The sequence below is a fragment of the Haliotis rufescens genome, unplaced genomic scaffold (genome assembly GCF_023055435.1).
Source record: "Haliotis rufescens isolate VD_foot unplaced genomic scaffold, xgHalRufe1.0.p SCAF_18, whole genome shotgun sequence".
NCBI classification, from domain to species: Eukaryota; Metazoa; Mollusca; class Gastropoda; order Lepetellida; family Haliotidae; genus Haliotis; species Haliotis rufescens.
In genome coordinates this window covers 2,655,025-2,671,285 of record NW_025963868.1, presented here as the reverse complement: position 1 = coordinate 2,671,285, position 16,261 = coordinate 2,655,025, and positions in this window count along the sequence as shown.

Sequence of the window (16,261 nt, the reverse complement as noted above, 5' to 3'; positions counted from 1 at the left end):
GTCGCTATGACATATGGATTAAGAATGAATAAGACATCATTATCCACCACAGATACAGAGAGATGGATTGATAAGGATGGTATACCTATGCATGTGGTTACTTAGGGAGGTAAAACTATAAGCAACTCTTCTCATACAAATCCTACGCCTTGCCCATCTTTTAGATGATATGAAAAGGCTATATTCAAGCTATGACGAAAGTCTGTAAATAATCGAGTCCGGACCAGACTGTCCAGTGATTGACATCATGAGCATCGATCCACGCAATTTGGATACGATGACATGCATTAACTAAGTCACCTGATCCCGTTATCGCCTCCTACGACAAGCATGGGCTGCTGAAGACCTATTCTAACCCGGGTCTTTATTGCATAAATATCTCACACTTACCCTTTCAGGAAGTTTTTGTTCTTAACCCTCAGTGGCACTGCAGATTCAGAACACACAGATTTAAGTGTAATAGCATTGAACGGTTTTTTACAATTTATCTTGTTACTTCAGTATTTAGCGCTGATTAAACAGCTCATAATTGTGCCGTCCATTCCGTTGATCTTAATTGATCTGATGTCATTTCAATTCCATATTGATATACAAACAAGCGTTTTGCTAATGTTTGGATAAATCTGTCAACAATACCATCGCTATGATGGGCCTATTTTTCGCCAAGCCTGATTGTAACATGATGCTTTGTTAATAGTTAAGTTACATTACTGATCCCATAAACTCTGGTCAAGGATCTACTTGAAATAATTTAGGCCATTTTAGGGTCCCACATTTATATATGGGGTCCAGTGCATTAGCTACTTCAGTTCAATCTTTTGAGGTTAAGGGTTCAGCCTCTTAGTATCTTTGTACTACAGGTCAGCCTGGTGAACGTCATTAGTTATGGAAATATCAAACGTTTTCCTAGGTATATATTGGCCGGCAAGTATATTTGCCATACTACTTTTTTCTTTGACCAATCCTTGGCAACATCTTTAGATACCTCAGCTGCTGTAGCTAGTTTTTGTATTGCTCCTTCGCCTTTCCAATATCCTCGCGGGCTATGGTAAATTTTATTCAGTAGTAATCAATATTTGTGTGTTTTTAATACAACGAAATATTTCCATTCAGATAAATGTTCACATAAGTGTATAACAGCGGATAATTACAAGCATGCAAAAGAAGAACATGAAAAAGCTGCCAAAACATTTATGCACCGAGATAAAATTATCAAATGGCAAGAATTAGCGCAAGGCCAATAACGTATCATGGATGTCATGCCAATCAAATACAGTTATCAATTGTTTATTGACAGTTGGGAAAAATAAAAAATAAATACATCCGAAATATTAGAATGCGTTTGAGTGAAAATAATAGGGAATATTTTCATTATAATTTGGTTTCAAGGTTTCCGCGATATGAGGTGGCATATTGATAAATATTGATGCCATACATAACATCATTACATAATTAATAAAACTTAAGGCCTACATGGAAGCTGTGTCTGGGCCTGGACCTGGCCTTGGGTGGGGTGGTCCATTACCCAAACATCTTTCCTTCTTCTCTACTGAGAGTTAGTGAATGTGTCACACGACCCAATATAGTCATTATGATTTGCGTTGCGACAGCTGTTATACTTTAACTGCTTGTGACATTATGAGATTTCAAAATTATATGTAGATCTTTATATTTGAGAGAATTAACGGTAGACTGGCATTTTCGCCTATATAGAGAATAAATACAAAAGGGTACATCCGCATGTGTAGTTACGTTTTGGCAAAATGATAGGTAAAAGTGAGGTGGAGTGAATGAGAAGTACATGATGATCTAAAAAAACAAACTCATATAGCTTTGTGATCATTTTAGCAACAAAGATATATCTAGTAAAATTTAATCAGACTTTTTTCATGTAAACTGACCATACTTGATAACGCGGTTGGTGTCGTGTCAGTGTTCACCAACGGTAGGGATCGTTGCCCATAAAATCAATCATTGGATTGTCTGGTCTGGACTTGATTAGTTTCAGACTTCTGTCATTTAGTTGGAATAATGCTTAGTTCGACGTTAAACAACAAACACACATTGTTTTAAGTGGAGCGTTGTAGCCATTTCAAATAGTGACCACAAATGATTGAGGACAGATCATCACGTACGTGTCTTAGTAATGTTGTACCCAGGTCACAGTTAAATGTTACTCTGTAAGACAATATCTGGTGTAGAAACCCTGCACCTTCGTCAAGGATCACATCCGCAAGACATCTCATCAGGCTCAACATCAGACGCCTGATCCTCAACTGCGTTGCTTGGGTCAATACTTGGAGATCTTTACGGGAGTGTCCCTGGCTCTAACCCTATATTTATTATTATTTTTCTGTATCCCTGTTACATATGTGTCTCTGTAGACAGGGAACTACAGAGCTAAACAAGAGACAATGAAATAGAAATCATGTAGTACTTCAAACCAAGACATAGAGGTTGTTTTACAAGACATCACAAAGATAGCATTCATTCAGGGCTACTTCATATAATTACATTATGATGTAAAAGTTATAACAACTTCTCTAATAAAATATTATTTAGTCTGTGGTTGTGATTCAAATAAACCATTATACATTGCCCATTTGGTATAAAACAAATTAAGACCGTTTTGACTAAAATGGATATTCTTTTCAAAATAGCATCTCATTTTTAAATCGTTGAAATATACAAAACATGGAAAAAAATTTTATCTTACATTTATGCAAGAACTATTTTGCTGAGATGATGGAGAGATCAAACACAGCATCAGTTATAACATCCTTTTTACAACCAAATTCTGATGTAAGATTAAGGCTTTGAATGTTCAGACATGAAATCTTGGAATTTTTCTGTTTTCTTCCGTATTGAAAAGTCAAAGAAGGCATTAAGCAATCCCCCCAGAAAGGGTTGTTTAGGTCCTAAAGTATTCTATTGAGTGATCCACATCCATGTTGATCAAAATCCTTACATTTAGAGCTACTGGCAATCAACATACTTTTCCAATTAGGATCATTAAGAGCAGGTTTTCTCATCCATGTTACTGTAGCGGCCCGGACCCGAACTTCTGATAAACCTCGAAGTCTGGATGTAACTGAGAGTCAAAACACTTCTTTTCAATGAATAATTAGTTTTTATTCATGTGGGTATAACAATGCCTTATATGGACAACACAATGCTTCCAAATAAGTAGATCCCTCTGAGCTTTAAGGTTTATTTGTAAGGACCAGTGTCAGGGCAAAATAATTATTGCCTGTAACTATAATGGTAGTTTACTGCTATAAATATATATATATGGATGACTTCTTTATCTGAATAACTTTACAGTTACTCAGACAGCAATTTGTGTCTGTGTTCAAAAATGCAGTCTATTTATAGAAATGATTACATAAGGACAAGGGGAACTTTTGGGCTGAATTATCTGCCCTTTGATTGAAACTGACCTTTAGACTGCCAAAGTCAGAATGACCCAGAATGGATCTCATCGTATTTATAGGTGTGAGAAAATGGTCACATGTCTGTTATTGACCAATCAAATTACGAGAAATTACGTCTCTTTACGTCCTTATTCCTTTGAGGGATCTACTTTCACAATGTAAAATCACTGAAATAAAGAGGAAGGCAAACCATCTCAGGAGGTAATTTGGTATAAAAATGAGTATTTATACCAATCAATGAATTCTGTCTAATTGATTCACTAATTGCCTTCCAATATCACAAGATAAACAATTACGTCCTGCTACGACGAAGCTACGTCCTTGCTGCCTGCCGAGAGGACGTAATAACAACAAGCAACATCGACTGGGAATTACGATGGACAATTCAAAGAGGAAGATTACAAATGTCAGGAGGCAATCGGAATTTATCTGATGCATAAGACGTTTAATAACACAAATTGGCCACTGGTATGCTTTGACAGAAGCACTGGATGTCATATTTATGAGAAACATGTTCATAAATAGTGACGCTAAATACTGCGCATGAATACATCAGCGAAGATTACATAGTTCCTGATGTCAGAATTAACAGTAACTTTAATACACGTCTTGACATATCATCAAATACGATTCTGGGTTCCTCTGGACATAGTTCATTAGATTAAATAAACTTTATAATGCAAAATGCTAAGCATTAGCCAAATTCAGTAACTTCATCGCGACCTAGGCTAGCTGTCACAAAGTTAAAATGGCGGGCATCGGCGAAACACGTAGCTCAGCCCTGATCACAAATTCACACAAATATGGATAAATATCAAGCTGCCAAGTGATTGTGATCTGTTTGTTGAAGAACAAAGGTATGATTAATCTGTATCTGATGGTTAATTTGCGTAACTGTGTGCTTAGAACGATGAATTCTTCAAAAGTTACGGTCAATGCAAAACTCTTGAAAAAAGTAAACAAGATCGTTTTGACAGGCACGTTGTTGACATCGATGCTTATGAGGTACTGGCACATCCTAAACAATATGCGTAACATGATGGCATGGACATAGGATTATTTTAACGAGATAACAGTGTGCCATGAAGCTCTATAAAAGCATGCTATGATCCTCTGATAGATTTCTTACCAAAACGGGATTCAAAACATTGAATTACGTGAAAACGATGTTGGCAAAAGTATACTGATATATACCTGCAAAACTAATTACAGTTTACAGGATAATTATGATATAATTCGTGCACTGTCATATAACCATCAAAAATACAACAGGGAAATATTTAGGAAATATTTCTAATTTTTACAAGCTGTCATAACTTACATATTTTATAATTAAGACACATTAATATTTATATATTCTTCGTGATGGCCATCACATTACCTCCAAAGCTTTCACATATTCAAAAATATTAATCAAAGCCAATCCACCTTCCATAATGGGTCTCCATTTTTTTTATCCTGTCTGGTTTCTGATTCCACACATAATTGAACAACATCTTGTTTAATTCTTTGAGAAAGGCTTCAGGAGGATTTGGAAGAGTTAAAAACAGATAATGAAGTTTGGAAATTAATTATGACTTGATCAAGGCAATCTTTCCAATTGGGGTTAGAATTCAGTTTATCCATTTAATCATTATTTGTTTCAGTTCATATAATTGTTATTTAAAGTTAATTTGCACTATTTCTGAAGCATTTGTGCTGAACAAACTACCAAGAACTTTAAGAGTTGAGGGGTTCCACTTAAAATCAATATGTGGTAAATATCTAACATAACTGTTTTTATGGAGCCAATCCATACCACTTGAGATTTGTCATAATTGATTTTTAAACCAGCAAAAACATCCAGGGTCTCAACAACAGCTTCAAGAGATGATTTACTTCATAAAGTATAAAATCGGCGTCATCAGCATATTGAGAAATAAGATATTCAGTATTATTTACACATATACCCTTTATGTTGACGTTATTACACACCATACCAGCCAATATTTCTACACAAAGAAGAAATATGTGAATAGACAAGGCGTCTCCTTGCCTACAGCCTCTGGAAACATCAAATGAAGATGTATTTGTTTTCAATTATTTTGATGCAGGATTTTATGTCCTTATAAAAACATGAATCTATCTTCTAATATTACGACCAAAACCAAAAAATGATAGAGTTTTTTGTATGAAATTCCAAGAAACAGAATCAAAAGCCTTGGCAAAATCTACCCTTAATAGCATTCCTGGCACACTGTGGGATTCTGTGAAAAATAAAGTGTCATATAAAAACCTAACATTGTCCCCAATGTATCTGTTAGACATAAAACCAGTTTGGTCGTTATTAATAAGAAAAGGTAGCACTTTTTAAGCCTCTCAGCAATATATGAAGAAGCCATCTTGTATACAACATTAAGTAGCAAAATCGGCCTCCAGCTAGGGAGAAAACGTTTAGATGTATCTTTTTTCGGCAGATATTTGATAACACCTAGTTCCTGGATGATTGACGGTTCACCAAAGGAAATAGCATAATTCAAAGATCTCAAAATGAAGTAAGTGAGTGAGTGAGTTGGGTTTAACGCCGCTTTTAACAGTATTCTGGTTATATCGCGGCGTGTCAGCTTAATGTGGGAGGAAAGCCCGAAGTGATGCATGTCTTGGACGTTTACTACTTCGGTGAAACCAACGACGACGGGTATGGTGCTGACAAACCTAGAAACATAATCGGGGCGAACCGGGATTCGAACCCACAATCATAGGTTTCTGGCGTGCCCAAGGGACGCAACTCTGCACAGCGAATCGCGGCGCCTTAGACGACTGGGCCACCCGTGCCCCCTCAAAATGAAGTGTCCGAGATCAATCAAGAACATCTTGAAAAGTTTTGCAGTGAACCCATCTGTACCAGGACTTTTATTGTTTTTCATACCCTTCAGCGATTACAATAACTCTTAATGTGTAGAATGTCCTTCAAGAGAATCTGAGTCTACTTTAACAAGGATAGGTAAATCCTCAGAAAATTTACCATTTTTTAAATCTGACAGATAATTTTCATTCGCGGAATAAAGTCTTTCATAAGAGGATTAATCTTCTGTCAAGATTTGATCAGTGGCATGAATAACAGAGCCATCTGATCTTTCTACTTCAATCATAGTTTTACTGACAAAGTTTCTGTTTTCCAAACAACATAAATGACTACTAACTCTCTCTCGCCTTCATCTATCAGTTAAGGTCAAGATCTAATGTAGATTCCTTCCATTTTCTTCTTCCGCAAGTTTTCCAACTCTCCAAATCTCCAAAATCAATATAACTTGTTATTGTCGTTTACAAATCTTCAATTTGTTTGTTTAGTTCCAATTCATTAAATGCATTTCTTTTCTTTATATATGATGAATAGGAAATTGTTTTCCCTGTTACTTCCGTGAACAGAGTTTCCAAAAATAACTGGTCCTTGATTCTAAACTGAATAACATTTAAAGCTAGTTTACCAATAATATCAAAATTATATACAAGGGCTGCATACTGTTTATAACAGCAGAGACAAATTCTTTATCATTCAGAAGTGAAAAGATAAATTTCCAATATAAACTCTCCTGCTCATTAAAAGCCTGGGAAATATTACAAAGAGAATGCTCTGTTCTGTAGCCAGCATTAATGCCAGTTGATTGCACATGAGGGTAAGATACAAGAAAAACAATCCAGACATGCCTGCGTAAGTGGAGTCTTTCTCCACCATGTAAATTTCAGAGAGTCAGGGTTATGATCCCCAATTTACAAGTAACAACATCTGGATTTAGATCAAGGTTTCAGTCACCAGCAAAGATATAGTGTTTATTGTTGAAAGGCAAAGCATCCTTGAAAAGAGACTACAGGATGCTTTGCCTTTTAACAAGCCTTTTTGGACAGTAATTTTTTATTACTCTTTGTAAAATACGTGGTAGCCTACCTTCAATACAGAGAGTTTCTCATACACGTTTTATTACAGTCATTATCAATTTGATTGTACGGCCGAGTCGGTGAAATCGACAATCATAAAAGTATAAAAGTCCCACTCAGATATCAGGTTCATTTTCAATTCCCAAGCTTAGGAGGGGACTTTTCTATACTGGAGAAACACGCTTGTACCCTTTTCGCGAACACGAGTATGTAGTTGTTTCTGGATAGAGCAAAGCTTGTAGGCCTTCGGCAAAAGCTGTCCCCGAAGTTGTTTAAGCTGCGTTGGAAGATCTCTTCGAATATGGAAAAATCCGGGCAATTCTTCCTCACTGCCTCGAGAACTAGGTTCCTGTCCATCATCGAGACAAAGTTGACAATGATGGGCACTGGCGACTCTGGTCCAGCATATCCAGGCATCCGTGGAAGACGATGATAGCTAACGAACATCATGTTATAAGCGCTGTTGATTCGGTTCCCAAAGTAGTTTTGAAAAATGTTCATATTTCGTCAAGTAGTCTTCTCGTTTGGATGCCATATGTTAACAGATTTCTTCTTCGTGAATACATCTGAGTTTGAGGAGTTTGTTGTTTAACATGTCAATGGTAGTTATCTCCCCTGAAGTACAGGGGATTTCTTTATTGTTAAACTATATCGAGTTTTCCATATCGCCAAAACGTTTTGACAGAACGAACATATCCTGCGTAATAGTGTCGATTCTGTAACATATCTCCTCTGTGGGTCTCTGCAAGAAAGAGTTAGGCAAGAGGTCGATTGTCGGACGTCGGCGCCATTTTCTCACTGGACGTTGTTGGGTTTAGGGTGTGTTAAAAATCTCGATTCTTGTCCTTCTTCTTCGTCAAATAGGTGGACATATATGTCGCCTCTTGTATTTGGGGCTCTGAACCCAGCTCAGACTTGTGAGATTTCTGGCTAGTGGCCATAATGAGTGTGACTGGAGGCTGATGACAGAGAGTGTTCTAGCCACGTGCTTTCGCCATGAACGCGAAACCGGAAGTAGCTACGTCCAAAATGATCCTAAAGATGCTCGCTCGGAGCCAGGTCTAGGCTTCGAGCAGGCCAAGGCAGAGTCTCATTGGAGTTGTGCTGGAGTTGGGCAGTCACAATTCGTGCTCGAAAGGGTCGGGCATTGTCGTCCTTGAAGTGTATGGCTAAACTGATTTGGTATCTTGGTACCTTTGCCCACTTAATGCCCCTGAACTGTGACCAAATCATGTTTACAATCAAAGGAGCAACATCCCCATACCATCAATGAGCCGCCACCACATGCTACTGTTTCCTGGATGTTGCGCTGATGATAAGATGTCCCCTTTTGCGTCCAGACAAGAGTCCTACCTTCGGTGTGGTGCAATAAAAAAACAGCAATGACCTCAAGGTAATCCTCCATGACCTCAAGTTCCAGTGTGCTCGAGCTTGCCACCAGGTTAAATTTGGGCATGTGTTGAGGTGAGAGGAGTGGACTTATTTGTCTTCTGGCCCTTAATGCTACTGCAATCAGTCGACGCCTAATGGTCCTATTGGACAATCTGTTGTTGGTATGCCAGTGATAACGAAGCGCAGTGCCACTTGAAGTTGGCAGCCGTTTTGTCCTGGTGCACAAGGACCCTGTCTTGACTGGCACTGATCTCCCGTGGACATCTTGATCTTAGCTTTCAAATTGGTAGAACTTTCATCCAAAGACACTGAAGACACGAGAAACTTTCTGTCATCAAACATGAATTTCTCTACAGAGTCCTCTTGGGTGAATTCACAATTAAACCTAGTCCAGCAGCTTTAAAACATGTTAATTTCTACTTAAGGCTCTTGATATCTTCTCAAATCTTTTTCACAATACTGTAGGACATATATCAGCGAATAAATCCTGTAATATTATTTTGCGCAAAACACATGTCCTGATTACTTTAAATAGTAGTAATACCCATGAAGAAGCACCCTATGTAAGAAGAAGTTGAGTTTATTTATTGCAACGAATAACTTACTGTATGTCATTTGCATTCATTTGGACACACTAATATGTATACCTCAGTGTGTTCACATGTTAAGGGACCCGTGATTATTTCAGGGTAGAATAGGTCTTCAGCAACTCATGCTTGCCGTAAAAGGTGATTATACTTGTCGTGAAAGGCGACTAACGGGATCGACTCAACAACAAACCAACCAACCAACCAACATGTTAAGGGTCACCCTGCATTATTTTCCTACTTTTTTTGTCTAAATCTTCAAGCGTTCATCAGTCAGGTTCAACTTCGAAAAGACACAATCATTGAAAGCGTAATATGAATTGTACATTAGAATGAACTGAAATTTATAAATGTCCATTCACATGTATAGGATGGGCCAGCATTGTTATCTCTGCTGACAGTTTCTTAGAAATGACCGACCTCAAGTTGTCACCACATTTAGAATTAGCAATTGCAACTGTTAATATTCTAATACAAGGATACGTTTGTGGCCAACCCAATCTTGTTTAGATATATATTGAAAGATTGCATGGACAAAAACGCGAATTCCCTGTCTCAAAGACTAACCATAATCCAGATGAAATACCAGATGATTATTTCAAGTATTTTGTTGAATGTTTCTCAGACACAAAATCTCAGAAAATGGATCAATTTTAATTCTCTCAAAACATTTGATTTGTTAACTTTGACTTTCTTCATGCCATGAGATATTTAGTACTGAATGTGGTGACCACAGATATGCATTGGTATCTTCAGGGGTTCAGGATATGTGTCAATAGTGAAAACAAATGTCATCTGAAATTACCTCATTCATAGAATGTATGTGAAATTTGGGGATACAACATTGACGCAAGAAGTATGGGCACCAACAGGCCCCCGTTTTTACTTATCTGTGTATTTATACATATGAATCGTCTTTTCTGCTTGTATTGGCAAACACAAAACGAGATAATTTGGCCAAGACCTTTTACTTATAAACTTGAGGTATATCAACTATCTGACATCGTTCAATATCGGTCAAAAAGCCAATTACCTTCCCGAACTAGAAATGAAAGAGATCAATGAAACTGCCTCATCTGTTTCATATTCTGATCTTTGCGTAAACTTCAGAGTGTAAAAAAACTTTCTAAACGTCTGTATGACAAGATTGTATACTGTGTACTTCAACTTTCCAATATTATAACAACTTGAGTGAAAACCACGAACACCGGTATGGTGAAAGCAAACAGCAAACTAAAAAAAACCTGGTCAAGGCGGAACTGGGATTCGAACCAGCAGACATAGGTTTCTGTCAAATGTCAGGGACGCAACTCTGCGCTGCAAAAGGGAAATTCGCACCATCCCATACAGCCACCCCTGACTGACGCCTACCCCTATGCCTTCGCATACACCTACCCCCACCCCTACAATCAACAGTAAGCCCGTGTGTTCTCAGCATATTACAACATGAAATATTTGCATTACAGAGTTTACAGACAACTGGATCACAACAAACTTTCCGGGATACCGTGAAATACAGTCGTTGACTTGGAGCCCCTCATTTGCTAATAAGTTGTACGGGTTGAGAAACGAGCGCAGTGATAAACGCATTCAACTTTTCATGCTCAAAGGAAATTCACTGGAGAAACAAGTCGGATGGGATAATGTTCTTCTAAATGCCAAAAACGTATGGCAAACAATTGACACAGGACCGTGTCTGACAAATGATAGTATGCCTTGCATATATATATTCAGTATGGGCTTGATCAAGTCTTACCGAGAAGTCAAGTGTCCACATCACCTGGAGTTGGAAAGGGAAGTGGTGACAACACAGTATGTATAACTATGTTCTTGTTTACTTTAGCTGGTGTAGATACACTGAAATGTAAAGCTTGAAAGCCTTCATTCTTTGTATAAAATGTATCAGGATTACGTTCTACTCTTTATCCCAAGCCGTTACAAGTTGCTCCTTCATCAGGTGATGATTGTTATTGCCCCTTCATCAGGTGATAATACTTATTGCTCCTTCATGAGGTGATGGTACTTATTGCTCCTTCATGAGGTGATGGTACTTGTTGCTCCTTCATCAGGTGATGATACTTATTGCTCCTTCATGAGGTGATGGTACTTATTGCTCCTTCATGAGGTGATGGTACTTATTGCTCCTTCATGAGGTGATGGTACTTATTGCTCCTTCATGAGGTGATGGTACTTATTGCTCCTTCATCAGGTGGTGATACTTATTGCTGCTTCATCAGGTGATTGCACTTATTGCTTCTTCATCAGGTGATTGTACGTATTGCTCCTTCATCAGGTGGTGATACGTATTGCTCCTACATCAGGTGATGGTACTTATTGCTCCTTCATGAGGTGATGGTACTTATTGCTCCTTCATGAGGTGATGGTACTTATTGCTCCTTTATCAGGTGATGGTACTTATTGCTCCTTCATCAGGTGATGGTACTTATTGCTCCTTTATCAGGTGATGGTACCTATTGCTCCTTCTTTAGGTGATGGTACTTATTGCTCCTTCATCAGGTGATGGTACTTATTCCTCCTTCATGAGGTGATGGTACTTATTGCTCCTTCATCAAGTGGTGATACGTATTGCTCCTTCATCAGGTGGTGATACTTATTGCTCTTTCATCAGGTGATGGTACTTATTGCTCCTTCATGAGGTGATGGTACTTATTGCTCCTTCATCAGGTGGTGATGCGTATTGCTGCTTCATCAGGTGGTGATACGTATTGCTCCTTCATCAGGTGGTGATACTTATTGCTCCTTCATCAGGTGGTGATACTTATTGCTCCTTCATCAGGTGTTGTTACTTATTGCTCCTTCATCAGGTAATTTTACCTATTGCCCCATCTGTAGGTACGGCTACTTTTTGCCTCTTCATCAGGTGATGTTACATATTGCCTCTTCATCAGGTGATGCTGCTTATTGCTCCTTTATCAGGTGTTGTTACTTATTGCCCCTTCAATGCCTAAATACCTGTCATAGACTTGAAATGTGTTCTTCGGCTCCACTTTTCACTAACAAAATTGCGTGTCTAGAAGCACTAACTCCAAATAAATTCTGTCTCGGATAAAAATCCCAGGCTCCTCCTGACATCAGACTAACATTGTGTTTAACAACTTGTCAATCAGCCCCTGTATAGATCACACCCTCCCTTTTCATTGGAGCTCAAATGTTGAATGTCAAATTCGATTGTCGACGGTGAAAAAAATATGTCGCCAGAAAAAACAACCAACGATTGAGAAAATATCCAGCAAATACCAATAACGATGTTGAGAATGTAGCAACTACAAATGAATGTTACATTTATAGGCCCAAGAAAGCAGGAGACATTTCAATTTCAAGGAAACATTACAATTGTAGTGCTCAACATTATACCTGAAGCGCCCATGACAGCAGTAGACACTGCATAAAGTTCATTGGAATATTTTAAAATGACATTACAATCTTAATGCTCAAAAAGCAGCAACTGTCATTGAACATTACTTCAAAAGTACTCGAGAAAGCAGTAGCTGCCAGTTGAGATTACATCTAATGGACCCAAGTTAGCAGTAGACCTTACATTTAAAGTTCAAGTGAACATTTTAAATGGATATTAGAATCTTAGCTCTAAAAAAAATACATCAACGGCCGGAAAACATTACGTCATTTTTGCTCAAGAATGCAGTGTGTCAGAAAACAGCAACTGCCAGTTTTCATTACATCCTGAGTCTTCCAGGAAGCAGCAACTCCCAGTGGACATTACACCCAAAGTGTTTTAAAAAGCAGGAAGTACCAGTGCACATTACACGGTGATTGTTTCAGAAAGCAGCAACTTCTAGTGCAGATGACATCCAGAGTGTTAAGAAAGCAGGCAGAATCTCCCAGTGGACGCTATACCCAAAGTGTTTCAGAAAGCAGGAAGTACCAGTGCACATTACACCGTGACTGTTTCAGAAAGCAGCAACTTCTATTGCAGATGATATCCAGAGTGTTAAGAAAGCAGGCAGCATCTCCCAGTGGACGCTATACCCAAAGTGTTTCAGAAAGCAGGAAGTACCAGTGCACATTACACCGTGATTGTTTCAGGAAGCAGCAACTTCTAGTGCACATTACATCCAGAGTGTTTCAGAAAGGATCAACTACCAGTGCACATTATGTCCAGAGTGCGTTAGAAAGCAGCAACTGTCAGTTCACCTCACGTCAGGAGTGTTTCAGAAAGCAGCAACTGTCAGTGCACATTACATCCAGAATGCTACAGAAAGTAGCAAATGCCACTGTTCATGATCGAAAGAAACCATTAAAATCGAAAACCGCCATCCATTCCCTTCAGTGTTCCTTCTCAAATATGTCGTTTGCAGATTTATTACCATTCAAGAAGTATACCTTGAAGCTGAACAATGCAAACGAATGAAAACATACAGTTTGCACCATCAAGCTACTATTATCTGCCTTGATGACATCCTGTTTAGAGGCTGTGGTTCTACGTTCAAACATTACACTAAATGATCTATTGAGCCCTGATTTTATTGTTTGCCCTCTCTTGTCTGTAGCCCACAAAGATTGAAAATGACAAACGCAGACGGATGTACAACTAGCAGTTAGATCAGAAGGAAGGAGTAATAGGCTGTGCTTGAGAGAAAGTTATTGTTCTTCTTTTTCTGTGGGACATGTCAACCTTCTCTGTATTATATAAGCCAATAGGTTTTTAAGTTATATTAGATTTTCCATCAATCAGTTAAGTTTCATTTGAATAGTACACAAGAGAAAAAAATGTTTTATTTCTCACTCACTCACTATATATATATATATATATATATATATATATATATATATATATATATATATATATATATATATATATATATATTCTTCATGTTCTTTATTACAGCAATCTCCGACACCGAGCACTTATATCTGCATTTAGCTGCAATGGGAAGATGGAAATGGCTATGTATTGCTGTGAAGTTTTCAATGAAACGGTACATAAGTACATTATTGAAACCAGAGAAGGTGAATTGGCGTGGAAAGAGAAAGAACTGAGTCAGTTTCGGAAGATTAAATGGAACACTGATTATTCATTTGCCTTTGCCTGGTCACGCCAGAATTTATTTTTAATCAGGTGCGTTGATGAAAAGGAGCAAGTGCTATTCAAGGTAAAAAATAGATGGAAAGGAGACTTTGTACTGGTATGGACTGATACATCAATTTTGGTTTTAGAAAGTAATTGGTTGTGGGGATTAACATATTTGCACATTCTCAGATTCTAATTTTTTTGGTAACATGGCTGTAGCTGATATCAGGAACAGTATAGAGTATATAACGAACAATATATTACATAAAACATAAGGTATATGACGTAAAGCATACATCATATTTACATGCAATATACAGTATATCAAATGCAGTATACAGTATATTACATGAAACATACAGTATGTCACTTACAGTATACGATATATTACAGCTTACATAATATCACGTACAGCTTACAGTATATCACGAAAAGTATACAGTATGTTTCATGCAAATCACTGTATACGCTGCACAGTGACATAAGTTTTGAAAGCAAGTAAAGCTTTAATTCCAAGAACACAGCTCAGTTATAAACTTCAAAATATGGCTCCTAAAGTGTTGTTTAAAATGTTCGACTCGCAAATTTAGCCGATTATTTTATATGGTTCGTAGATTTGGGATGTTCATAAATGGTTGTTTCTCGAACGTTTCCAAGATAAGTTTTGTAAATCAGTCAGCTCGGCGGAGAATCGGTCGATATGGCGTTTTTATTGATTCTTACACAAGATGTTTAAGATACTGGTTTATGCTTCTGAATATGTCTCAAGAGAGATTTCCAAAACTGTGTTACGATATGTTAGTTAGGTCTGATGCTGTTGGTAGAAATACATGGGTTTCTTTTATCAAGAATATGTTATTATATCACGTACAACATAGAGTATATCATGAAGATTATACAGTATATCACGAAGACAGGAACAATATACACCATATTATATGCAATACACACTATAACACGAACCGTATACAGTATATTACATGCAATATACAGTATGTCAATTACAGTATACAGTATATCACGTAAAACATACAGTATAACATGAACAGTATCAAGCATATCACATGCAATATACATTATGTCACGAACAGTATACAGTATATCACGTGAAGCATAGAGAACAATACGATCAGAATACAGTGTACACGAACAGTGTAAAGTATATTATGTGCAACATACAGTATATCACATACAGTATACAGTAAATTAATTCAATTTTTAATATATCACTTACAGTATACAGTATATCATGTAAAGAAAAGAGAACAATATGAACAGAATACAATATACACGAACAGTGTAAAGTATATTATATACAATATACAGTATGGCACGTGTAAAGTATACAGTATAACACGAACAGTATCAAGTATATTACATGCAATATACAGTATGTTAATTACAGTATACAGTATATCATGTAAAGCATACAGTAAAACACGAACAGTATCACGTATATCACATGCAATATACAGTATATCAGTTACAGTATACAGTATATCATGTAAAGCATACAGTCAAACACGAACAGTATCACGTATATCACATGCAATAAACAGTATATCGGTTACAGTATACAGTATATCATGTAAAGCATACAGTAAAACACGAACAGTATCACGTATATCACATGCAATATACAGTATATCACGTACAGTATACAGTAAATTAAATCAATTTTCAGTATATCACTTACAGTATATCATGTAAAGCATAGAGAACAATATGAACAGAATACAGTATACACGAACAGTGTAAAGCATATTGAATGCAATATACAGAATATAATGTACAATACACAGTCTAATACATGCAATATACAGAATACCCCATACAGTATACAGTATGTTGAATGCAATGGACAGATAATCACGTTCAATATA